Source organism: Papaver somniferum, chromosome 2, assembly GCF_003573695.1.
Source record: "Papaver somniferum cultivar HN1 chromosome 2, ASM357369v1, whole genome shotgun sequence".
In the NCBI taxonomy this organism is placed as follows: Eukaryota; Viridiplantae; Streptophyta; class Magnoliopsida; order Ranunculales; family Papaveraceae; genus Papaver; species Papaver somniferum.
Genome location: NC_039359.1, coordinates 129,885,191 through 129,911,702, shown reverse-complemented (window position 1 = coordinate 129,911,702; position 26,512 = coordinate 129,885,191). Strand labels below are relative to the sequence as shown.

General features: G+C 36.7%; 1 pseudogene; it reads right to left on the bottom strand.

Moving 5' to 3' along the window:
• Positions 1-20,929: 20,929 nt before the first annotated feature.
• Positions 20,930-25,011, bottom strand: LOC113349114 (annotated as a pseudogene).
• Between the last annotated feature and the right edge of the window lie 1,501 nt (positions 25,012-26,512).

Sequence of the window (26,512 nt, the reverse complement as noted above, 5' to 3'; positions counted from 1 at the left end):
ATTGAATTAATCAAACAAACAGTGATGGATTTGGTGTTGTTTAACGTGTGTTCTTATACACACAGTGATGGAAGAGGAGACTCAGGACAGGAGAGCGGCGAAGAAGAAGAAGGACAAAGAAAATGAACCACTTCTGTTTCTAACCCTAACTTCATTCTTATATATACTAGATATCTACCACCGTTAGATTAGATAGAAATCTAAGGATCACAAATGATCGATACAGTTCGGCACGGGATATGGGTAGGGCCCAGTACCTGTACCTCCCTAACCCTGGTTCCTATTTTTTGGACCGGTACCTGTACCCCCTTCCTCGGTTCGGGACAAAAACAGGTACGGCTCCACCGATTCCGGGACGGTCCGGCTCGGTTCCTGTGCACCCATACAAATGACTGTCTCACACAAACCATATAAGATGTTCAAGGTAATTTTCACATGATCATATTTTGACAAAATATTTAGTTTCCAACAAATAAATTGTTTCGAACTAAACTAGTCAAGAATATGATGAACATAGCTAAAGCAAAAAGCTTGCAACACATATTTCGAGAAATAGATAAGCGAGTTAAGCTCGACTCGAAATATCAAATGTGTATAATGTATAAGTTTATATAGCTATACGAATTAGTCTCATTAAAAAATAAAGTACAATAGACTTCTGAGTGATAGATAAGTTTTAGTCTCCACATACCTTTCGTTGATGAAGTTCTTCCAAGCTCCTCAGTAGATCTTCGTCTTTAATTGGTGAACGTCGTGAAGTCTAAATCTCAACTACACACTCTATCCAAATCCAAGACATTGCTATAAGTAAAGTAGAAATCAAGTATATAGTTTTGATCAACTAAACTTGACAAACAAGCTTGAGATACAAACGCTTGCGAGTTCGACCGAGCAGTGCTCTAACAGGTACAACCTATATGAGTGAAACATTAAACCAAAAAAATCCATCAGGATTACCGCCATTCAGATTAGATCTCAAAGTCAGTTGTCCAATTCGTCTTGTTACACTGTCCAAATGGAGATTCATTCAAAGCAATGTTGTTGATGATGCGCCCAATAAATCTTATATTGATGCTCCTCGCGCTCCTACGAGTACATCTTTGTCAAAGGATAAGCATTCGCCTGAATCCGATATCTTCCCCTCGAAGGTGCTTATGATGATACTAAGTTGGTTTCAAGGTTTTTTTGCTCTGCGTAATCGTCTAGCAATGATCCCAACCTTTCCCAGTTGTGTAATGCGATGATGAAGCTTTGTTTTAAGTCTTCCTTCGACAAGCAAACTAGGCACGAAATTGTCGTAGCTTTGAGCTTTGAACAACATTTCTCCCTTGAATTCATGGTAAATCATCATCCCTATCGCATTTAGTTCTCCTTATATATTACCTTGTGTCTACTAATAAACCTTTGTCAAATTTAGAATTTTCATCGTCGCCTGATGCACATGGAGGAATCTGAACTCCTGACTCAAACTCAAAGGGAACAAATATCCAAAATTCAAGGAGAAGTATCTAATCTTCAAGGAAAATCATCTGTTAACGCTAATTTTGTGGTTACTCTTCGCCCGAAAATGCTCAACTTCTTGGTAAACCTTATGCTTCTTCGCTTACACCCATTTTGCACTTTGCCTTTTAATTTTAAACTTAAGGTTTACCTTGCTTTAGATTCACTACCCATTATTCAGACTTGAGGGTTCACCAGCCGGGAACATGAATTTGAAGGATTAAATAATCGGTTTGAATACAGAGGTCTTGAACTTGTCTAACCTGAAAAAGCGGGGGTCGAACAACCACACCCAATATTTCTTTTAGCAATCTGTATGGACAAACTCCAATATACTTTTATGAGAATCAACTAGACAGTCATACTCAATCTTAATAAAAGTATATCAAAAAGTTATATCTCACTTTCTCGATTCAATACTTACTCAAGCAAATAGAAATCTGCGAGTCTAATTGAATACAAGAGAAATTACTTGAACGGTACCAAAGACCAATATTCAAGGATCAATAAATTTCAATCAACAACCAAAGGTTGGATTTCCCAATTGATCGATTCAACGCACAACCTGTGATATTTCAATTATATAACAAAATATAATGCGGAAAAGAAATAACACAGACACCAGAAGTTTTGTTAACGAGGAAACCGCAAATGCAGAAAAACCCCGGGACCTAGTCCATATTGAACACACACTGTATTAAGACGCTACAGACACTAGCCTACTAAAAACTAACTTCGGTCTGGATTGTAGTTGAACCCCAATCAATCTCACACTGATCCAAGGTACAGTTTCGCTCCTTGTGTCTCTGATCCCACCGGGATACAACATACTTGATTCCCTTAGATGATCTCACCCACAACTAAGAGTTGCTACGACATAAAGTCGAAGACTTTAATAAACAAATTTGTATCACACAGAAAAGTCTACGGTAATAGATAAATCTGTCTCCCACAGAAATACCTACGAGTTTTTGTTCCGTCTTTTGATAAATCAAGGTGAACAGGAACCAATTGATAACCCGGACTTATATTCCCGAAGAACTGCCTAGAATTATCAATCACCTCAAAATAATCTTAATCGACTAGCGAAAGAAATATTGCGGAATCACACATGAGACGAAGGTGTTTGTGACTTCTTTTGTATCTTGCCTATCGGAGACATCAATCTCAAGACAATCTCAAGATTGTACTCAAATAAGATAGAAACAACAAGATCAGATCCCGCAACTACAGAGAAAATAGTTGGGTTTGGCTTCACAATCCGAATGAAGTCTTCAAGTCGTTAACCTACAGGGTCTCGAGAAGAAACCTAAGGTTAAAGGAGAATCGACTCTAGCTAATACAACTAATATCACACAGAAGGTGTGGGGATTAGGTTTCCCAGTTGCTAGAGTTCTCCTTTATACAGATTTTCAAATAAGGGTCTGCAATCTAAGTTACCTTGGTAACAAAGAATTCAATATTCACTGTTAGATGAAAACCTGATTAGATTCAAGCTAATATCTTTCAACTGTTAGATCGAACTTAGCTTGTCACACACAAATGAAATGCACGTTTATTTAGGTTTGTGTAACCATCCCCAAACATATACACTTAGTTGGTTCAACAGTAGTTAACCAAATGGTTAGCATATGAGCACTTCCATATCAAACACATTCTTCATTACCACAACTAGTTCAAATGACTCAAATGAACTAGTTAGAGAGTTGTTCAATTGCTTAGATCTTATAGAAGTATACAAGACATAATCGAACCAAAAACGATTTGATTCACTCGAATCAATTCATTTACTTTATAGTTATGGTTTGCAATTATGCATTCCTTAGTTTATATAAGTTTAAGTTCACGAATAATCGTTTTTAGAAAATAACCAACCTAAGTACGCGGACTGGTACGCGGACTTAAGTACCCAGAATAAGTTTGTTTTCATTTCACAAACTCCAGCATATTTTCACGGGACGTGAACTTCCGATGGTGCGCATACTGGTACGCGGACTTTAGTTCCGGTTTTCCTGAGCAACAAAGTATGCATACTTTGGTTCAAGGAATAAGGATTTACACACATATGTGTTACCACACAATGTTTATATCCTTCCAAGGTTATATATTCTAAACTCTCATTTCAATCATTGAAACATTCATAGAGGACATTATATGATTGTTATTCACAAACCATTTATTTGCTAAAGCTATTTTCAAGTAATTGAAACTTAATATGACTTTCGTCATTAGTAAAGATGAACTTGGCCAAAGCAAAGCTTACCAACACATATTTCGAGAAATAGTTACGCGAGATAAACTCGGCTCGAAATAGCAAATGTGTATAATCAAAGTCTATATAGCAATACGACTTTTGTCTCAATATAGGAGATAGAGTAGATAGACTTTTGAGTGATAGATAAGTTCAAGTATCCACATACCTTTTAGTCGATGAAGTTCCACAAGTTCCTTGAGTAGTTCTTCGTCTTTGTATGATGATCGCCATGGAGCCTTGAGCTCAACTACACTTTTTATCCTAGTCCGAGACTTAGCTATAAGTAGACTAGAAATCAAGACTTATAGTTTTGATCACTAACATTGACAAACATGCTTGAGATAGCAACACATGCGAGTTCGACCGAGCAGTGCTCTAACAATCTCCTCCTTTGTAGATTTTAGTGACAAAACTATCAATACATATGGAATACAAAATAAATAAATAAACTTTGTAGCTTCTCTTACACATGTCTGATCTCCTTGGTTCTTCAACATTATTTGAAATCTTCGTCACTTCCAAGTACTCCAATAATTCCAAAGGTTGTAAGTTTAGTATCATCGTTCTTGAAAATCCGTAGCCATAACAATGAGAAAACAAGAATTCTCAATCATTGTTGACAGTGTCATAGTATTATTACACAGCATCAAAGTTCAATTGTATCACAACTTCGACAACAATACTATGGTGATATGTATCACTCCCCCTTATTCAATACTCCATCTCACATGGAAACCACTCCCCCTTACATAATGATCCGAAAACCATATGTATTTGTAGTGTGAACTACACGTTAATTATCCCCCTTTTTGTCAATAAAATTGGCAAAGGTACGAAAACTAGTGGGGTCCTAATGAAATTTCCATAGAGACATTTCATGACCAAAAGCAATGACATATCAAATTTTTAGATGCAATCATAAAGCCGAAGCTAAATGCTTTCACCAAGGAGTTTACAAAGATACAAGATAACCCCTATTATATTCCACAGCCGCACTCCCCACAAAGATTTGGCAATTAAGCACAAGTTCAATTAAGAACTCTCCCCCATAAAATGTCATTCCCGGAAGAACAAAAAGAGCGACCTTACTTTCACAAGAAAAGAAGGATTTCTTTGGACATAACAAATCACATATGAATACGGATTTGAATCAAAAAATACTCAATTAAATTAACCACAAGAAAACCCATGACTAATTTAATCGGAAATGCTCAACATAAGAGAACTTACGGAGCAACAACTAAAAGAACCAAAAGAGAATGATTAATTTAGTTGGTTATGCTCGACATAGGGAACCTTACGGAGCAACAACTAAGTTAATCATAAGATAATGATCAACCCAGTCGGTTGTGCTCAACATAAGAAACCTTATGGAACAAACACATTATATGCACAAAAATGTGGATCAGAGATCGACCAAATACTACGAAATAGACAAGAATTCATCATATTTTCCATCACTATTTGCACAATGACATACAATAGATATAATCCTCGTAAACAAAAGTTTTATCCTTTATTCCATCAAAATATGACATAAAAGGCTTTAACTTTTGTAATGTCAAAATTTCAGTCATTCTTTTATCAATACATGCATATCGACATACGAAAGACTTAACTTTTGAAAAAGTATGGGACAATCATAGTTCCCGGACGCAAACACACATATCCCATAATATATTTGCAATATATAAAACCATAAAGATTAATACTGCAAAAATCATCTTCCAAACAATTTTATAATTTAACCAAATAAACCTAAAAATAATGAAGATGAAAATCGTTCGACATAGCTATGTGTACTCACAATAATTTCTATTCCAAACTCTAGTAATCCTTCTCAAAAACAAGAATAAATTCCCATAAGAAGTTTCCTAGGTATCAAGACAAACTCATAATGCACATATAAGATTATTTGGCCTTATAGGGTAGAATCAATCTTTTTCGCCCGAATTTGCACCAAGAATATCTACCAAAAGCGTATAAAAAGATTTTCTTAAGAATATACAAAGTCAGTAACGACCATGTACCATAGTTCACAAAAGATGATTGTGAACATTCAAGAATCCCATAGAAATGTGTACTATTGCCCATTCTTGAACTTACTTCTTTCTGATTCACCAACAACATTCTTGTAAAAGCTAAAAATTAGCTCAGAAGAGTAGTAATCCAAGAATCCAAGTTCCCAAGTCCAACAGAAGTGGAACAAGTGCGATGAGACGGAGCAAAACACTCAAAAAAAAGAGAAGGACAAAGGATTCTTATCTCCATTTTGAAGAGAAATCAAAAAGAAAGAGAATGAAAAAAGAATGAGGTCAATCCGAGTTCAGACGAAGAATTTACGGCCAAAACAAATTTACCGAAAATCGACGTCTACAGGCAAGTATGCATACGGGTTTGCAAACGAATTTTCGTGACCTGGGGGAGTATGCAAACGGGTATGCGTACTTAAACCCCTGGATTTTGATTTTAAATGATGTTATGCATACCTGGTAGGTGTACCATGAAGTCCAAATATCCCGAACTACTATTTTCAAACCTAAACGTTTAAGAACCTTAAACACAAATCAAGTTAGGTAGAAATGAACAATAAGAAAGGTACATGGATATTTATAAGTACTCTAAGCAAATAAAACACAAATCTTTCTCAGGTTTATGGACATACCTTTTTAAAAGAAACCAGTCGAATTCTACAGCCTTACAGAACATAATCTGTGTGCCCCAATTCTCGTGCTTCCCTCACCGTATACATAGCAGGGTATTCCTTGGTGAGGATCCACTTACAACACAATCAATTTGTGTTGGGGTGAACAATGTCTTGCTCACCACAAGTGACCTTTAGATTATCATGAAAGAAATCGCTTTTAGAACCTTTCACATCCAATTCCATTTTTCCAAAAAACTTGTTAAGTTCCAACATCATGGATACTGCCTTCTCCATAGTCATGGAATTTTCTGGAAGATCATTCCTTTTCATACTTAAAACATCATTGGAATTCTTTGGTACCCACTTATGAGTGTGTTTAGGAACAACCGGAACCTTCTTCCCATTACTTTCTTCAAGAATTCTCGAAAGATAATTGGATTGACTATTCTTTTGCAAGTTAGTCTTTCTCCAATTGGGAGCATCGGATCCTGTCTTAGTATTTATGAAGTTATCCTTTTGATAAACATTACGATTGTGAAAAGGATTCGTATGACGTTTATAGGCAAATCTAGATTTATCATAGCACTGATTCCTTTGCCTAAAGGTTGGACAATTACAACCTGTAGCGTTAAGGGGATTAGTCTTAACATATGATCTTGGTTTCACAACTTCTTGTGATGCCCAAACAAGAACATCATGAAGTTTCTCATTCCTTATACGGAAATGACATATCCTTTCCAGGTGACCTTTATTTCCGCAATAGTGGCAAATATAAGGAATGTTCTTACCTCGATCCGTGTGTGCTGACTTTGGAGGTTGATATAGTTTGCTCTTTCGAACCTTAACCGCCGGTATAGGTATTTCACTTTTTTCATCAGTGGAAATCTTTTGTTGAGAATAATCACTAGCCTTGACAAATTTTACCTCTTTGCTAATAATACTTGGAGCATATATTCCCTTATAGCCCAATCCTCGTGTATCACGATGATTTTTACTTGCTCCTAGCATAGTTGTTAATTTTCATGAACTAGTATTGAACTTTTTTAAGTCATCTTCCAACATCTTGATTTTATCAAGAGCATCAGCTAAATCAGCCTCGAGGCGTTTTTCTCGAGCGAGAAAGGCACTTTCTCTGTCCTCAAAACTTGCTTGCTGAGAGTTAAATCTTCCTTCAATTTTTGCAAGTTTCTCTTCCAACAAGAAGTATTTTTGATATACACGATCACATTCAAGTGACTTTATACTCAGGTTTTCCTCAGTATCTTTGAGGACCGATCCGCAAGAGCGATTCTGACCATAAAGACCTCCGTAAATCCTTTTCAATTTCTTGTTTTCTCGACAGAGAGGAGTCAGAAGAGATGTAACATGAGAAGTTTTAATCTTCTTCATATTCCACGAATCCAAAAAATTAACATACTCTGAGACTTCCACATCAACATCTCTATCAATATCTGAATCACATTCATCAGAAAGATCATCCAACTGTTCTTCTAGGAGTGTTTCCCAGTCAACAGTTTTTACATCAAGAGAATGTTTAGATATTGACTTAGATGTGACAGTTCTCTCAGGTGAATCCAAGCTTCCAGAATCATCTGGTAATTTCTGAACTAGTACGTTATTAGAGATAGACTCGTCCATAATCAGATCGCTACAAACACGGACTTATAAGGTCTTTAATGTGTTTGCCCGCTCTGATACCAATTGAAAAAGTGGGGGTCTAACAACCACACCCAATATTTCTCTTAGCAATCTGTATGGACAAACTCCAATATACTTTTATGAGAATCAACTAGACAGTCAGACTCAATCTTAATAAAAGTATATCAAAGAGTTATATCTCACTTTCTCGATTCAATAATTACTCAAGCAAATAGAAATTTGCGAGTATAATTGAATACAAGAGAAACTACCTGAACGGTACCAAAGACCAATGTTCAAGGATCAATCAATTTCAATCAATAACCAAAGTTTGGATTTCCCAATTGATCGATTCAACGCACAACCTGTGATATTTCAATTATATAACAAAATATAATGCGGAAAAGAAATAACACAGACACCAGAAGTTTTGTTAACGAGGAAACCGCAAATGCAGAAAACCCCCGGGACCTAGTCCTTATTGAACACACACTGTATTAAGCCGCTACAAACACTAACCTACTAAAAACTAACTTCGGTCTGGACTGTAGTTGAACCCCAACCAATCTCACACTGATCCAAGTTACAGTTGCACTCCTTACGTCTCTGATCCCATCAGGATACTACGCACTTGATTCCCTTAGCTGATCTCACCCACAACTAAGAGTTGCTACGACCCAAAGTCGAAGACTTTAATAAAAAAATTTGTATCACGCAGAAAAGTCTACGGTAATAGATAAATTTGTCTCCCACAAAAATACCTACGAGTTTTTGTTCCGTCTTTTGATAAATCAGGGGAACATGAACGAATTGATAACCCAGACTTATTGTTAGAGCATTGATCGGTCGAACTCGCATGCGTTGCTATCTCTAGCATGTTTGTCAATTTTAGTGATCAAAACTATAACTCTTGATTACTAGCCTATTAGAGCTAAGGTCTTGGATTAGGATAGAAAGTGTAGTTGAGCTCAAGACTCCATGGCAATCATCATACAAGACGAAGGACTACTCAAGGAACTGGTGGATCTTCATCGACTAAAAGGTATGTGGAGACTTGAACTTATCTGTCACTCAAAAGTATATTTACTCTATCTCCTACCCTTGAGACAAAAGTTGTTTTGATATATAGACTTTCATTATACACATTTGCTATTTCGAGCCGAGTTTATCTCGCCTATCTATTTCTCGAGATGTGTTTTGGTAATCTTTCGCTTTAGACGAATTCATCTTTACCAAGTGACGAAAGTCATGTTATGTTTCAATCACTTTGAAAATTGTTCTGACGAAAAATGGTCTGTGAATAACGGATATATCCGTCCTCTGAGAATGTTTCAATGATTGAAATGAGAGTTTAGATTACATAACCATTTGTAGGATATAAGCATTGTTGTGGAAACACATATATGCATAAGTCCTTATTCCTTGAACCAAAGTTTGCGAACTTTGTTGATCAAGAGAAATGGAAGTGGCGTGAGCCAAGTCCGCGAACTTACGGAACTTCTCGGGCCGAGATTTTCTGCTGGAGTTTGTGTACTCCTTCCATGAGATCAAGTCCGCAAACTCAGTCCGCGAACTTGAGAAGGTTATATCTAAATTCGGTTGTTCTTTAACTAATGTTTAAATAAACTAAGGAATGTTTTTGCAAACCGTGGATATAAAGTTCATGAACCGATTCGAGTGAATCAAACCGATTTTGCTTCAATTGTGTCTTGTGTAGTTACGTAAGATTTCCTTGCAATTGAACAACTCGCTAACTAGTTCATTTGAGTCATTTGAACTAGTTATGATGAAGAAAAATAAGGTTGATATGAAAGTAATCATATGGCTAACCTTTTGGTTGAATTCTTGAACCAAAAAATGTTAATTTTTGGGTATGGTTCATAAACCCAAAATTGGACATTTCATTTGTGTATGACAAGCTAAGTTTTCGATCTAACGGTTGAGAAATATTATCTTGAATCTAATCAGGTTTTGATCTAACAGTGAATATTGAATGCTTTGTTACTAAGCTAACATTGATTGCAAACCCTGATTTGAAAGTGTATATAAGGGAGAACTCTAACAACTGGGAAACCTAATCCCCACACATTCTGTGTGATACTAGTTGTGGTAAGCTAAAGTCGATTCTCCTTTAACCTTTGTTTTCTTCTTCTAAACCAGGTAAACGACTTAAAGTCTTCATTGGGATTGTGAATCCAGACCGATACTACTTTTCTTGTAGTTGTGTGATCTGATCTTGCATCTTCTATCGTACGAGTACAATTGTAATAATTGGCTTGAGATTGATATCTCCGATAGACAAGATAAAAAGTAATCACAAACAAACTTCGTCTTATCGTTTGTGATTCCACAATATCTTTTTTCGCTGTGTAGGTTAAGATTATTGTGAGGTGATTGTAATACTAAGCTGTTCTTCGGGAATATAAGTCTGGTATTATTGATTGGTTCATGTTCACGTTGATTTATCAAAAGACGGAACAAAACTCGTAGGTATATTCATGGGAGACGGATTTATCTATTATCGTAGACTTTTCTGTGTGATACAGATTTGTTTATTAAAGTCTTCGACTTTGGGTCATAGCAAATCTTAGTTGTGGGTGAGATCAGCTAAGGGAATCAAGTGCGCAGTATCCTGCTGGGATCAGAGGCGTAGGAGCATAACTGTACATTGGATCAGTGTGAGATTGATTGGGGTTCAACTACAGTCCAGACCGAATTTAATTTGGAGTAGGCTAGTATCTGTAGCGGCTTAATCTGGACTAGGTCCCGGAGTTTTCTGCATTTGCGGTTTCCTCGTTAACAAAATTTTTGTGTCTGTGTTATTTCAATTTCCGCATTATATTGTTTTATCTTTATAATTGAAATAATACAGGTTGTGCGTTAGATCATCAATTAGAGTAAAACAACCTTTGGTTGTTGATTGTCATTGATTGATCCTCGGATATTGGTCTTTGATACCATCCGAGTTATTCTTTGTATTTGATTAGGACTCGCTGATTTCTATTAGCTTGAGTAAATCAAATCAAGAGAGAGATATTAACTCCTTGAGATACTTTTACCTTGATTGAGTCTGAATGTCTAGTTGATTCTCTAGAAAGTATTTCGGAGTTAGTCCATACAGATTGCTAAGCGAAATATTGCATGTGGTTGTTATACCCCCACTTTTTCAATTGGTATCAGAGCAGGCAAACACGTTTAATACCTTACAAGTCTGTGTTTGTAGCGGTCTGACTCTATGGACAGTAGTGCTATCTCAATAAATGCACCACCAGATCCAGGGATTTCATAATTCTCTTCCATGACTGATTTAATAAAATCTGTAGAAGAAATTCTATCTAAACCTCCACCAGGTTTAAAATCCCTTGAAGTGTTTTCAGGGCTTGAAAAGAAGCTTGAGAGCTTATCTCTTGATGTTGAGTTATACCTCCGGAAAGAGAAAGAATCTCTTGACATGCTAAATCAAGTTGTGATGAATAATATTCATGTTGAGGTTGATATTGATTTACTAATCAGTGAGAGCAATGATCCTCCTCTGCGTAATCCAATTAGTTGTGATAAACTAAACGAATTACGAGAGGAGTTTAAAAGAGTTTCTCAATTCCTGATTCTTCCTATCAAGATAGTGGTATTGTCTTCTTTTATGAAGAATCTAGGATGCCTCTCTTTATCAAAAGAGTTTCCCTTCGCAGTACTAAAAACTATCTGCATAAACTGTTTTTTATAAGTTGGAAAACAAGAAATCAGAAACACAAATCTGTTTGGGTTCTCTTGAAGTTCTTTAATAGACTTATAAAAACAGTTCCTTGGGTGTTTCTCAACACTACAAGATTTAAGAGTTGTTATAAAGAAACTCTTTCTTGGTGCCATGATGAGCAAGACATTTTTCACCTCAACACAACTTTTTTGTGTTGAAAGTGCATCCTCACCAAGAAATGGCCTTCTATGTATACAGTGAGGGAAGCACAACAACTAGGGCGCACATATTATATTCGGTAAGGCTGTAGAATTCAATTGGACTTTTCTAAAAAGGTATGTCTATAAACTTGAGCAATTTTTATGTTTTTATTACTTGTTTGAGTACTTATAATGATCCATGTACCTTTCTTATCGTTCATTTCTACCTAACTTGATCTGTGTTTAAGGTTCTTAAATGTTTAGGTTTGAAAACATTAGTTCGGGATGTTTGGACTTCATGGTATACATACCAAGTATGCATAACATCATTTAAAACCAAAATCCATGGGTTTAAGTTCGCAAACCCCGTTTGCATTCTGCTCCAGGATACGAAAATTCGTTTGCAAACCCGTATGCATACTTGACGTCGATATTCGGTAAACTTGTTTTGGCCGTATCTTCTTTTTACGAACTCGGATTGACCTCATTCTTTTTGCACTCTCTTCCTCTTTGGATTCTCTTCAAAATGAAGATGAGAAACCTTGAATTTGGATGAGTTAAGATTGGTATCTGTCCTGTCTCTTGTTTTTGAGTATTTTTCTCCGTTTCGTTGCACTTGTTCCACTTCTCTTGAACTTGGGCACTTGGATTCTTGGAGTACTACTCTTCTAAGCTAATTTGTAGCTTTTACAAGAATGGTGTTGGTGAATCACAAAGAAAGAAGTTCAAGAATGGAAAGTAGTACGCAGTGCTATGGAATTCTTGAGTGTTCACAATCATCCTTTGTGAACTATGGTGCATAGTCGTTATTGACTTTGTATGTTCTTCTTTGTTAAGAAAATATTTTTATACGCCTTTGGTAGCTATTATTGGTGTAAATTCGAGGGAAGAAGATTGATTCTACCCTCTAAGGACAAATCATCTTATATGTGCATTATGAGTTTGTCTTGTTGCCTAGGAAACTTCTTATGAGAATTTATTCTTATTTTTGAGAAGGATTACTAGAGTTTGGAATAGCCATTATTGTGATTACACATAGCTTTGTCCAATGTTTTCATCTACTTGTTTTTAGATTTATTGGTTTTAATTCTAAATTTGTTTGGAAGATGATTTTTGCAGTATTAATCTTTATGGTTTTATATATTGCAATATTATGGGACATGATTGTTTACGTCCGTGAACTTTGATTGTCTCATACCTTGTCAAAAGTAAAGTCTTTCGTATATCGATATGCATATATTGATAAAAGAATGAATAGACTTTTGACAAATACAAAAGTTAAGCCTATATTGTCAATTATTGATGGAAGATAGGTTAGAATATTTTGTTTTCAAGGATTATGTCTATTGTATGTCATTGTGCAAATGGTGATGGAAAAATAGAATGAATCCTTGTGTATTTCGCAGTATTGATCTTCCCTGATCCATATTTTATGTATTACTGTGAGAGTATGTAAAGTGTGTTATGTTGAGCATTGAACGACCAAGTTGATTATTTTTATGATTAGATATGTTGTTGTTCCGTGAGGTACTTTATGACGAGCATTTTCAACTAAATTAATCATCTTGTTTGGTTATTTAGTTGTTGCTCCGTAAGTTTTCTTATGTCGAGCACGACCAATTAAATTGATTACTTTTATGATTAGATTGATTGTGTATTTCGATTAGATTAATTATGGGTTCTCTTGTGATTAATCTAATTGTATATTTTGAGTCTCCATAAGTTCACTTATGTTGAGCATTTGTCGATTAAATTAATCATGGGTTCTCTTGTGGTTAGTTTAATTGAATATTTTGGATTCAAATTCATACTTGTATGTGATTTGTTTTGTCCAAAGAAATCCTTCTTTTTTTTCGAAATTAAGGTCGCTCTTGTTGTTCCCTTGGGAATGACATTTTATGGGGGAGAGTTCTTTTTGAACTTGCGCTTAATTGCCAAATCTTTGTGGGGAGTGCGGTCGTGGAATATAATAGGGGTTATCTTGTATCTTTAAACTCCTTGATGAATGCATTTATCTTCGGCTTTATGATTGCATCTAAATAAGATGATGTGTGTACTTTCTTTTGGTCATGAAATGTCTCTTTCGGAAATTTCATTAGGATCCCGTTCTTGTACCTTTGTCAATTTTATTGACAAAAAGGGGGAGAATTAATATGTAGTTCACACTACAAATACATATGGTTTTCGGATCATTATGTAAGGGAGAGTGGTTTCCATGTGAGATGGAGTATTGACTAAGGGGAAGTGATACATATCACCATAGTATTGTTGTTGAAGTTGTGATACAATTGAACTTTGACGCTGGATAATGATACTATGACACTGTATAACAATGATTAAGAACTATTGTTTTCTTGTTGTTATAGCTACGGATTTTCAACAACGATGATGCTAAACTTACAACCTTTGGGATCATTCGAGTACTTGGAAGTGACGAAGATTTCGAGTAATGTTGAAGATTAGGCATGTAGAATAGGATCTACAAAAGTTTATTTATTTATTTTTTCTATTCCATATGTATTAATAGTTTTTCCACTAAAATTGACAAAGGGGGAGATTATTAGAGCATTGCTCGGTCGAACTCGCATGCGTTGCTATCTCAAGCATGTTTGTCAATATTAGTTATCAAAACTATAAGTCTTGATTACTATCCTATTGGAGCTAAGGTCTTGGATTAGGATAGAAAGTGTAGTTGAGCTCAAGACTCCATGGCAATCATCATACAAGACGAAGGACTACTCAAGGAACTGGTGGATCTTCATCGACTAAAAGGTATGTGGAGACTTGAACTTATCTGTCACTCAAAAGTATATTTACTCTATCTCCTACCCTTGAGACAAAAGTTGTTTTGATATATAGACTTTCATTATACACATTTGCTATTTCGAGCCGAGTTTATCTCGCCTATCTATTTCTCGAGATGTGTTTTGGTAATCTTTCGCTTTAGACGAATTCATCTTTACCAAGTGACGAAAGTCATGTTATGTTTCAATCACTTTGAAAATTGTTCTGACGAAAAATGGTCTGTGAATAACGGATATATCCGTCCTCTGAGAATGTTTCAATGATTGAAATGAGAGTTTAGATTACATAACCATTTGTAGGATATAAGCATTGTTGTGGAAACACATATATGCATAAGTCCTTATTCCTTGAACCAAAGTTTGCGAACTTTGTTGATCAAGAGAAATGGAAGTGGCCTGAGCCAAGTCCGCGAACTCAGTCCGCGAACTTGCGGAACTTCTCGGACCGAGATTTTCTGCTGGAGTTTGTATAATCCTTCCATGAGCTTAAGTCCGCGAACCCAGTCCGCGAACTTGAGCAGGTTATATCTAAATTCGGTTGTTCTTGAACTAATGTTTAAATAATAAACTAAGGAATGCTTTTGCAAACCGTGGCTATAAAGTTCATGAACCGATTCGAGTGAACCAAACCGATTTTTTTTCAATTGTATCTTATTTAGTTACCTAAGATTTCCTTGCAATTAAACAACTCTCTAACTAGTTCATTTGAGTCATTTGAACTAGTTATGGTGAAGAAGAATAAGGTTGATATGAAAGTAATCATATGGCTAAACGTTTGGTTGACTTGTTGAACCAACAAATGTTAATGTTTGGGTACGGTTCATAAACCCAAAATTTGACATTTTATTTGTGTGTGACAAGCTAAGTTTTCGATCTAACGGTTGAGAAATATTAGCTTGAATCTAATCAGGTTTTCATCTAACGGTGAATATTGAATGATTTCTTATTAAGCTAACATTGATTGAAAACCCTGATTTGAAAGCGTATATAAGGGAGAACTCTAGCAACTGGGAAACCTAATCCCCACACATTCTGTGTGATACTAGTTGTGCTAAGCTAGAGTCTATTCTCCTTTAACCTTTGGTTTCTTTTTCTAAACCATGTTAACGACCTAAAGACTTCATTGGGATTGTGAAGCCAGACCGATACTACTTTTCTTGTAGTTGTGTGATCTGATATTGCATCTTCTATCGTACGAGTACAATTATAATAATTGGCTTGAGATTGATATCTCCGATAGGCAAGATAAAAAGTAATCATAAAAAAACTTCGTCTCATCGTTTGTGATTCCAAAATATCTTTTTTCGCTGCGTCGATTAAGATTATTGTGAGGTGATTGATAATACTAAGCTGTTCTTCGGGAATATAAGTTTGGTATTATTGATTGGTTCCTGTTCACCTTGATTTACCAAAAGACGGAAAAAACTCGTAAGTATATTCGTGGGAGACGGATTTATCTATTATCATAGACTTTTCTGTGTGATACAGATTTGTTTATTAAAGTCTTCGACTTTGGGTCGTAGCAACTCTTAGTTGTGGGTGAGATCATCTAAGGGAATCAGGTGCGCAGTATTCTGCTGGGATCAGAGGCGTAGGAGCATAACTGTACCTTGGATCAGTGTGAGATTGATTGGGGTTCAACTACAGTCCAGACCGAAGTTAATTTGGAGTAGGCTAGTGTCTGTAGCGGCTTAATACAGTGTGTGTTCAATCTGGACTAGGTCCCGGGGGTTTTCTGCATTTGCGGTTTCCTCGTTAACAAAATTTTTGTTGTATGTGTTGTTTCAATTTCCGCATTATATTGTTTTATCTTTATATTTGAAATAATACAGGTTGTGTGTTAGATCTTCAATTAGAGTAATCCAACCTTTGGTTGTTGACTGTCATTGATTGATCCTCGGATATTGGTCTTTGGTACCATCCGAGTTATTCCTTGTATTTGATTAGGACTCGCTGATTTCTATTAGCTTGAGTAAATCAAATCAAGGGAGAGATATTAACTCCTTGAGATACTTTTACCTAGATTGAGTCTGACTGTCTAGTTGATTCTCTAGAAAGTATTTCAGAGTTAGTCCATACAGATTGTTAAGCGAAATATTAGGTGTGGTTGTTGTAACCCCACTTTTTGACTTATATTCCCGAAAAACAACCTAGAATTATCAATCACCTCACAATAGTCTTAATCGACTAGTGAAAGAAGATATTGCGTAATCACAAACGATGAGACGAAGGTGTTTGTGACTTCTTTTAAATCTTGCATATCGGAGAAATCAATCTCAAGCCAATCTTACGATTGTACTCAAATACGATGGAAATTGCAAGATCAGATCACGCAACTACAGAGAAAATAGTTGGGTCTGGCTTCACAATCCCAATGAAGTCTTCAAGTCGTTAACCTACAGGGTCTCGAGAAGAAACCTAAGGTTAAAGGAGAATCGACTCTAGCTAATACAACTAGTATCACACAGAAGGTGTGGGGATTAGGTTTCCCAGTTTCTAGAGTTCTCCTTTATATAGACTTTCAAATCAGGGTTTGCAATCTAAGTTACCTTGGTAACAAAGCATTCAATATTCACCGTTAGATGAAAACCTGATTAGATTCAAGCTAAAATCTTTTAACCGTTATATCGAACATAGCTTATTACACACAAATAAAATGCACATTTATTTAGGTTTGTGTAACCGTAAACAAACATGTACACTTAGTTGGTTCAACAGTAGTTTACCAAATGTTTAGCCATATGAGCACTTCCATATCAACCATATTCTTCTTTACCACGACTAGTTCAAATGACTCAAATGAACTAGTTAGAGAGTTGTTCAATTGTTTAGATCTTATAAAAGTATACAAGACACAATCGAAGCAAAAATGATTTGATTCACTCGAATCAATTCATGAACTTTATAGCCACGGTTTGCAATTATGCATTCCTTAGTTTATATAAGTTTAAGTTCACGAATAATCGTTTTTAGAAAATAACCAACCTAAGTATGTGGACTGGTACGCGGACTTAAGTACCCGGAATAAGTTTGTTTTCAGTCCACAAACTCCAGCATATTTTCACGGGACGTGAACTTCCGATGGTGCGCGTACTGGTACGCGGACTTTAGTTCCGGTTTTCTTGAGCAGCAAAGTACGTATACTTTGGTTCAAGGAATAAGTACTTACACACATATGTGTTACCACACAATGTTTATATCCTTCCAAGGTTATATATTCTAAACTCTCATTTTAATCATTGAAACATTCTTAGAGGACGTTACATGATTGTTATTCACAAACAATTTTTCGTCAAAGCCATTTTCAAGTAATTGAAACTTAATATGACTTTCGTCATTAGTAAAGATGAACTTGACCAAAGCGAAAGCTTACCAACACATATTTCGAGAAATAGATACGCGAGATAAACTCGGCTCGAAATGGCAAATGTGTATAATCAAAGTCTATATAGCAATACGACTTTTGTTTCAAGATAGGAGATAGAGTAGATAGACTTTTGAGTGATAGATAAGTTCAAGTCTCCACATACCTTTTAGTCGATGAAGTTCCACAAGTTCCTTGAGTAGTTCTTCGTCTTTGTATGATGATCGTCATGGAGTCTTGAGCTCAACTACACTTTCTATCCTAGTCCGAGACTTAGCTATAAGTAGATTGGAAATCAAGACTTATAGTTTTGATCACTAACATTGATAAACATGCTTGAAATTGCAACGCATGCGAGTTCGACCGAGCAGTGCTCTAACATAACCAAGCAGTCAATTTTCTTGTCAACAACGTGACTTTATTGGATCATTTCAATACTCTAAGAGAACAGGTGGACCCTCTTGAACTTGGAGTGAGCGATATTTATGATCTTAGACAGAAATATGAAGAGCTCAAATATGAATGTAGAAAAGTATCCTTGGTTAATGAAAATCTTAAGAATCTACTTCATAATTAAAAAGAGGTTGTAAGAAATTTGAAGGGGGAAAAGAGGCCTTAAGACTTGAGAAAGATAAATTTATTGCCAAAAAGGATAAAGTCTTTGAGAAGTATCAGGAGGAGATCCGTTGCGTTAACATTGAGAAAATTCACTTGGATGATGATAACAAAATTTTGGTTGCGCGAGAGAATATAATTCGCACCCCTATAGGCGATGTGATATTTCGCGTTTATGTTCATAATAATACTTGGAGTTTATTGTGTCATGATTCATTGACAAGATATCATAAGGGTGTAGTCGTAGGTTTTCCTGCAGCTACATTTTGGCGCATAGAAACAGCTTGGAGGAGTAAGAGGATTTATTTTCACACGTTGAGTTTTTTTGAAAAATGGTTTGAGTTCATCATTTTCATCGATTTTGCGTTTTAAATTTTTTTATTGTCTTACCTTTACGTAATCAGGTGTTCAATAACTCGTTATTTTTAAAGTTTCATCATATTTAAAGGTTTTCGTCACCTTTAAATTTTAGATTGGGGATTTGGTTGAAATTTCCTTACGTTTTCAAGTTCTTCTAAGAGGATAGACGAGCCAGGCAACCTGATGAAATGAATTTGAATCGCACAATATTAAGAGCACCACTTTGCCATTACGCTTGTCAAATATATAATATAATTACAACATTGTTTTGGTTTAGGGACCTGCAAATTGATTCAATGGCTGATTTCTTTCTTGAGGTCAGCTGGTATAGAGAAATTGTGTTACTTTTAGCAGTACCGAGGATATGAGATGGGACCATTTTCTTATTCAGATCGGGAAAAGCAGCTCTACCTAGGTATGTGTCACATCTCCAAATGTCCCAGATAAATTTCTGCGAAAGTGTGACCCCGCAGTACAGTGATAATGTGAATCAAACTTCACCCACTTGTACTTAAGCCTTATAAGTTTGCAGCAATGCAAACAGCCAACTCTTCGGTTTAATAGCGGAAGTCTTTAGCCTTCTTTCACTTCTCTTAACTTCTCAAATGCACCCCATAGTGCACTCAAACAATGCCATACATTACTGACAACAATCAGCCAACCAAGAACACTTAGAACATGACACAATCATCTCATTTTATTGCATCAAAGGGAAGATATACAAAACTTGCCCACTTAGGGACTTACACAGACTTGTTCCTCTTGAACCAAGTCTTACCCTTACAAAAACTCTCTCAAATTGAGTCTCACACTCTCCTATGCCTTAGGACTATTTATACAACAGCTTTACTTTCCAAAACCGAGCACAACCGTTGCACACGTGGGGAACAACCATCTATCTCATGGAGCAGTTCCATAACCGCCTATAAAGTGCCACCTTGGCCAGTTTCTCTTCAAACTCGGGCCAATCACTCAACACCTATTCTCAAGCAGTTATAAACATTCTCCCATGCTTATAAACTCCCTTTATAACCTTTCTTCCTTGTCTCGCGTGATTGGCATGCTTGTGAAGCCCGTAACCAACTCCTAACTGTCACGTGCGTTGTATTGCACAACTGTTGTGCTTTACTGAATTTAGCCTTGATCCCATGCTCAACCGTCTTGGCCCTGCCAACTTCTTGCTCTAAGCTAATGTGCGGACCATCCTTGTGCTTCAATCATCAAGGCCAATTCCTTAAACTCATTCTAGTCACTCACGGCGTCATATGCTTCACTTAGCTAATTTTGCTTGACATAGCAATGCAACTCTTGCATTACTAGCTTGTTTGCACTGTTCAAGCTTTGGCCCTGTCTTGAACTAATGCATAGACTAATTCTTAGTCTATTCTACCTTCTTGCATCATCCTTGAGTTTGGGCCAACTCAATTCCACGGATATGTCTTAATGCCAACATCGGATGTTGCACGTTGCATCTTGCCACTTTGGCTTTGTCTTGCCTTTCCCTCAATGAAGCTTCATTGTGTCGCCCAATAAACTTCATTACTTAGCCAAATGTCTTTACAGTGTAGCACTACCTTTGCGCTTCACTGGCCCTGCAAGGTTATGTCATTCTTAGCACTTGACAGTCTATGCAGGATCGCGCAATCATTATCGGACACTGACTTGGCCTGCAACTCTGTAACGCGCGATCATTGTGCGCCACTTGCCTGACCGGTCATAGTATGCTTCCACATCAACTAACTATATGCCTCTAACATACGATGGCTTATTCAGTTTGCAGGGAGACCCACGTTGCGCACGTGCTATGATCTCACATTAGCCATCAAGAACACGGACTCGGGTAAAATCTTTAAAAATAAACACTTCAATCCTTGCATACACAAATCAAATTTACAAATTTAAAAAAAAACGGTTGCATCCTAAAAAAAAAACTCCACAAGTAATCGTCCAGAGAAGTCAACCAACGAAATCACTAAATAAAGCTCACCAACCGAATGGCAGAACAAAGCTCTTTTTTTTGTTTTACTATTTATGTTTTTTAGTGTGTATTGTCGGTGTCAGGAGGGCAATTTGCACCAGATGCACGAGATTTTTGAACCATTCTGCGCATGTTATCTGTCTGGTAAGCACTCTGAAAAGAAGGTCCTGAAGCTGCAGCCATAGAAGCAAATCCTGCATTCTGAGCCATAGGCATAGCTGCACTCTGAGCCATAGGCATAGCAGAATACTGAGCCATAGGCATAGCTGAAAATCCTGTAGCAGCAGCCATTTGTGTTAAATGTGAAGTCGCTCCTGAAAGAAGAAATCCCCTTCCTTTTGACTCGTACATTTGCTGGTTTGCCATCCTCGATCGCGCCTCTTGAAGCTCCAAGTCCAAATCAGCAGAAAATTTGTCGCAGGCATACGCAGAGACAGTTTCTGCCATCTGCATCCTACAACCATCAATTATAGACCACGCTCTGGGTAGATCACCTCTCTCAGCAGCAGCACGTGAATTACTCATTGCCTCAGCGGCTTGCAATCGATTCTTCTGCCTATCAACCTCAATAGAAACAACCATATCTTCTTCATTAACCATTTCGGGTCTCTGAAGTTTCACTTCAACAGCTTCAGTAGTAACAGATTCTTTCGTAAAAGGATCTTTGTAACTACAGCACACACTAACCAACTTCATCTGATCGTTGGAATTCTCATCAGTTACAACAGGAATGTTAATCAGAACGAGAAAATCCCTCTCTTCATCTGCATACATATCCCCGAAGTCGACAGATCCTGTTCTGTTATCACCTGTCAAATCAGTTGAATAACTCCCTGCTTTTAGTTGATTGATACGAAGATGAGGGTCAAGTGATTGGATGTGTACTTGCAAGTCTTGCACAGATACGCTAAGGAGACCACCAATACGTTGAGCAAATGCATCTTGTATTACTCCTTCGGCTTCAATAAAAGAAAAAGTTCCCCTCGAACTCTCTGCAATTGAATGCAACATCATGGAGTCATGATCTGCACCAAATCCAAATGTATGAACTGGAATTTGCAACTTAGAAATATCCTTAACGCTGATAGTCTTCGCGTACGTGCACGTGTCCTCCCCGTCTGATAATAGCATGATACTACAAACAGGATCCTTGTGTCTTCGATCTTCAATAACCTTTGTGCCTTTCTTGAGTCCTTCTACGATGTTTGTATTACCACTAGCAAACAAAGAATTCACAGCATGTAGTGCACGTTGTTTACCAGAATCAGTCATGAGGAGAAGGGGGAAGAGGCGGCGGGCATTAGATGAGAAGCTAATTACAGATAATCAGTCAGAAGGGCCAAGGTTTTGTATCACAAACCTCATGGCTCGCTTTAACAACTGAATTTTTTCACCTTGCATGCTACCACTTATATCAAGAACCGTGACGAGGTCAATTGGTGTACGACAAGTATCACTATTAACTTGATCAATACCAGTAACATTAGATTTGAGATTGACGAGTATATGGAAGTTTTCTTGTGAAACTGACCGCTTAACAGCTGGCAATTCAGTGTGTGTTTTGATATCTATGGACCTGATAACAGATGTGTTCTCAGAGGAAGAGTTGGATTGCAAATTTAGGGGATCATCGTCATTGAAGACAAGTGGCTCAGGAGATGTGATCTGTGATGGGTGAACTGGTGATGGGGGAAAATCAAAAGGTGATGGGGGAAAACCAAAAGGTGGTAATGGGTATGGACAGAAACCTGTTGGTGGAGGAATAGGTGACAGTATTGGGCCTGGTGCAGGGCGAATGACAGGAATATCCTTCCATTTAGTACCACAAGTTGGGCAAATCTGGTTTCCAGACGGACCAAACCTCACATATGTATTGATGCAATTGAAATGGAAGGAGTGTGAGCACTCTGCAGTGAACACAGCAGTACCATCTCCAGCTATCATGGCACCATTACAAGTACAAGTTCTCTGTCAAATAAAAAATAAAAACACCCACATTCAAGTTAGCCATTAGAAACTTATATGAAGAACAAATAACTAAGCAACACAATGTTGACAGAGCACATCCACACTATGCATATACGCAGTTATAATCTTGGAGATTCTAGGCTTTTATAGTCAACTGATTTAAAGAAATGACAAAAGAAGAAGAATTGAGAACCAACAGATTTTTCAACAATGAACAAATTTACGCTTTTTAAACAGATATGCTGCAGTAGAGCTAAAAAACTGATAATCTAGTGAAGTAAAGATAGTTTCATAAATCATATAATCATGTGTAGTCATATATTGATTGTAATTTTAACATAAAGGCATGAAAATTGAACGAATAAAATGAAAAAGATGGTAAGTCAAAGCCAAATGAGCCAATCTGAGATGAATCAATGATCAGATATCTTTCACAGTTCATGAAAAGATGATGTTGAAGTGAAAAGTCAATGATAACAGTTGACACTAAAAGAGATTTTGAGAAGTTATATACTCACCGCCATGAATATATAGTCTGAAACAACCCAATCAGAGAATGATCAATCAATGAAATGAAATAAACACCAATGTATTGTATCTGGTCTGCAATGAGATCACCACCAACACCAATTAGCACTTCTGCAAACAAAGTTGTATAGAATGAAAAATACCAAGTCTTTCTTTTGATCTTCTGAGTTTTGAAGAGTGCAATGAATTGGTCTTATATAAGATGTCATGTGATGGAATTTTGTAAACTTAAGTCTTAAGATAACTTCACTTGTCTTTTTTTTATTTTCATTAATAACGATTCTATATAATAACAACCAACCGTGTTGAAAAGTCACAACAGTCTTAGTTTAAGTAAGTAAACAAAACGGAGTGCTTTACCTATCAAATTATGAACTTTGAAATTAAACAAACAGAAAAGCAATAAACGTAGTACTTCAGCTTCTATTCAAAGTACATAATGACCATACCGGAGTATTCATCCACCATTGTACTTAAGCTGCACTGCACAAATGTAATTTACTGATCCACGCTCAAGTTACAAGCAAGAGCTGCAACTCCTTCCTTTGCAGTAGCTCTCCTGTTCTCCTTAAAGTTCCAAAGTTCTGGAACTGGAAATTTACCGCCTGGGTTAAACTCGTTGAGCTCCACAAGTGCATGAACGACTGCAGTATATGCTTTCTCGCCCTGTTCGTTCCTCAAACATTTCAACAATTCATCCTCCTCGTTGATCAATTCTTGCAGCAAACGAACATACACGTAAATGATCCCAAAGTTAATACTCTCCATATCTGTTCGCAGTATAACCATTGCATTAAACGGTTAATTACACACATTTTAGGAGTCAACTGAGAAGCTCGTTGCACTTGCACGGGAATGAGAAAACTACCTGGTTCTTGCCATTAATTTCAAAAGGATGCCAATGTGCATCTCCGAGTCCCAAAAGCCGCGAAGCTGGGCAGACTGGCAGATTAGCTTCAAATCTAACTCGCCCATTATCTTAATCCCAATGGAACTTCGAGAATTTAAGCTTTCTCCAATTTCCTGCAATTTAGTGGCAGTGCATATATACAATTAACAACAAAGTGTGCTATTTCGACAAACTCCAAACAAGAGCTCAAAATCAGTATAAATCAGTTTAAGCTCTCTCAATCAAATAGAAAAAATGTACCCGAAATTAGTTCTTTACGAGCTTCTCGTAAGTCCTTTCTGTGCTGCTGTTCTAATACAAGTAAGGTGAAGTTAAAATCTTCCAAACTCTCAATACATCCTGTTTTCTCTTCGACTTGCTTCTCTAATTCACTAATCCTCCTTTGAAGCTCCACCATCTCAACCTGCAAGACAAAGTATTAATTACAATCTTGCTAGGGTTTGAAGGACGAGATTGAGCGGTATGAAAAATGGGTTCTTGATTACACACCTTTTTTCTCCGAAAGACTGAAATGAAAAGACTGAATTTTTCTAAAAAGAGATTTTCTGAGAGAGGAAAGACCCAAGAGGCAGTGACCCAAGAGGATGTTTGGAACCGCCTTAAAAACCTGGCATTTTTAGGGGCGACCTAAAAGGAATTAGGGGCGACATTAAAAGACAAAAAAGATCATCCAAACGTAATTCTAAGCTACCTCTTATCTCTGATTTTTCGAAATGGCTAATATGCCCTTATATAATCGGGAGCCTACACCATAATCGGTAGGTTAGAGGTGAATCGGTAGGTTAGAGGTGAATCGGTAGGTTAGAGGTGAATCGGTAAGTTAAATTGAAACTGTACCTACCGATTATAGTGTAGATACTTCGACTAATAATCCCTTTTATAATCGGTAGGTTATCCAATATATACGACTACCGATTATAAGTTGCCCCAAAATGAGTTTTTTTCTAAAATCCTTCGTGTATTGAATTTTGAAACCTGGTATAATTGGAAGGGAATACAACTTAACAACCTACCGATTATAAGGAGTCCCAGATTGAACCCTTGTCATATTCCATAGTTTTTGAGTGTACACAGCCAACCATAACCACTTGGTTCGTGTTTTGGATGCAGCGTTAATCGGGAGTTAAATATATTACAAAACCTACCGATTATAAGTTGCCCCAAAATGAGTTTTTTCTAAAATCCTTCATCTACTGAATTTTGAAACCTGCTATAATCGGAAGGGAATACAACTTAACAACCTACCGATTATAAGAAGCCACAGATCGAACTCTTGTCATATTCCATAGGTTTTGAGTGTACACAGCCATCCATAACCACTTGGGTTCGTGTTTTGGATGCAGCGTTAATCGGGAGTTAAATATATTACAAAACCTACCGATTATAAGTTGCCCCAAAATGAGTTTTTTCTAAAATCCTTCATGTATTGAATTTTGAAACCTGATATAATCGGAAGGGAATACAACTTAACAACTTACCGATTATAAGGAGCCACAGATCGAACCCTTGCCATATTCCATATATTTTGAGTGTACACAGCCAGCCATAACCACTTGGTTCGTGTTTTGGATGCAACGTTAATCGGGAGTTAAATATATTACAAAACCTACCGATTATAAGTTGCCCCAAATTCAAATTTTGAAAGCTACCATAATCGGTAGATATGCTAAATACAATACCTACCGATTATACGAAATCGGTAGATTATTTTGTTAAACAACCTACCGATTGTAATATTCGGTTATGTTATGAGTCAACTTTCTTTCCGATTATGGTGTTGTTTGGTTCCAGGAAACAGTTTTTTTACATAGAATAATCGAGAGGGTAATAAAAACTAAACCTACCGATTATTATTATTCGGAAGTCAAGGTGCACATTTACATTCCGATTGTGGTGTTGTTTGGTTCCAGGAAACAAAGTTTTTTTACATATAATAATCGATAGGGTAATAAAAACTAAACCTACCGATTATTACTATTCGGAAGTCAAGGTGCACATATACCTCCCGATTATGGTGTTGTTTGGTTCCAGGAAACAAAGTTTTTTTACACT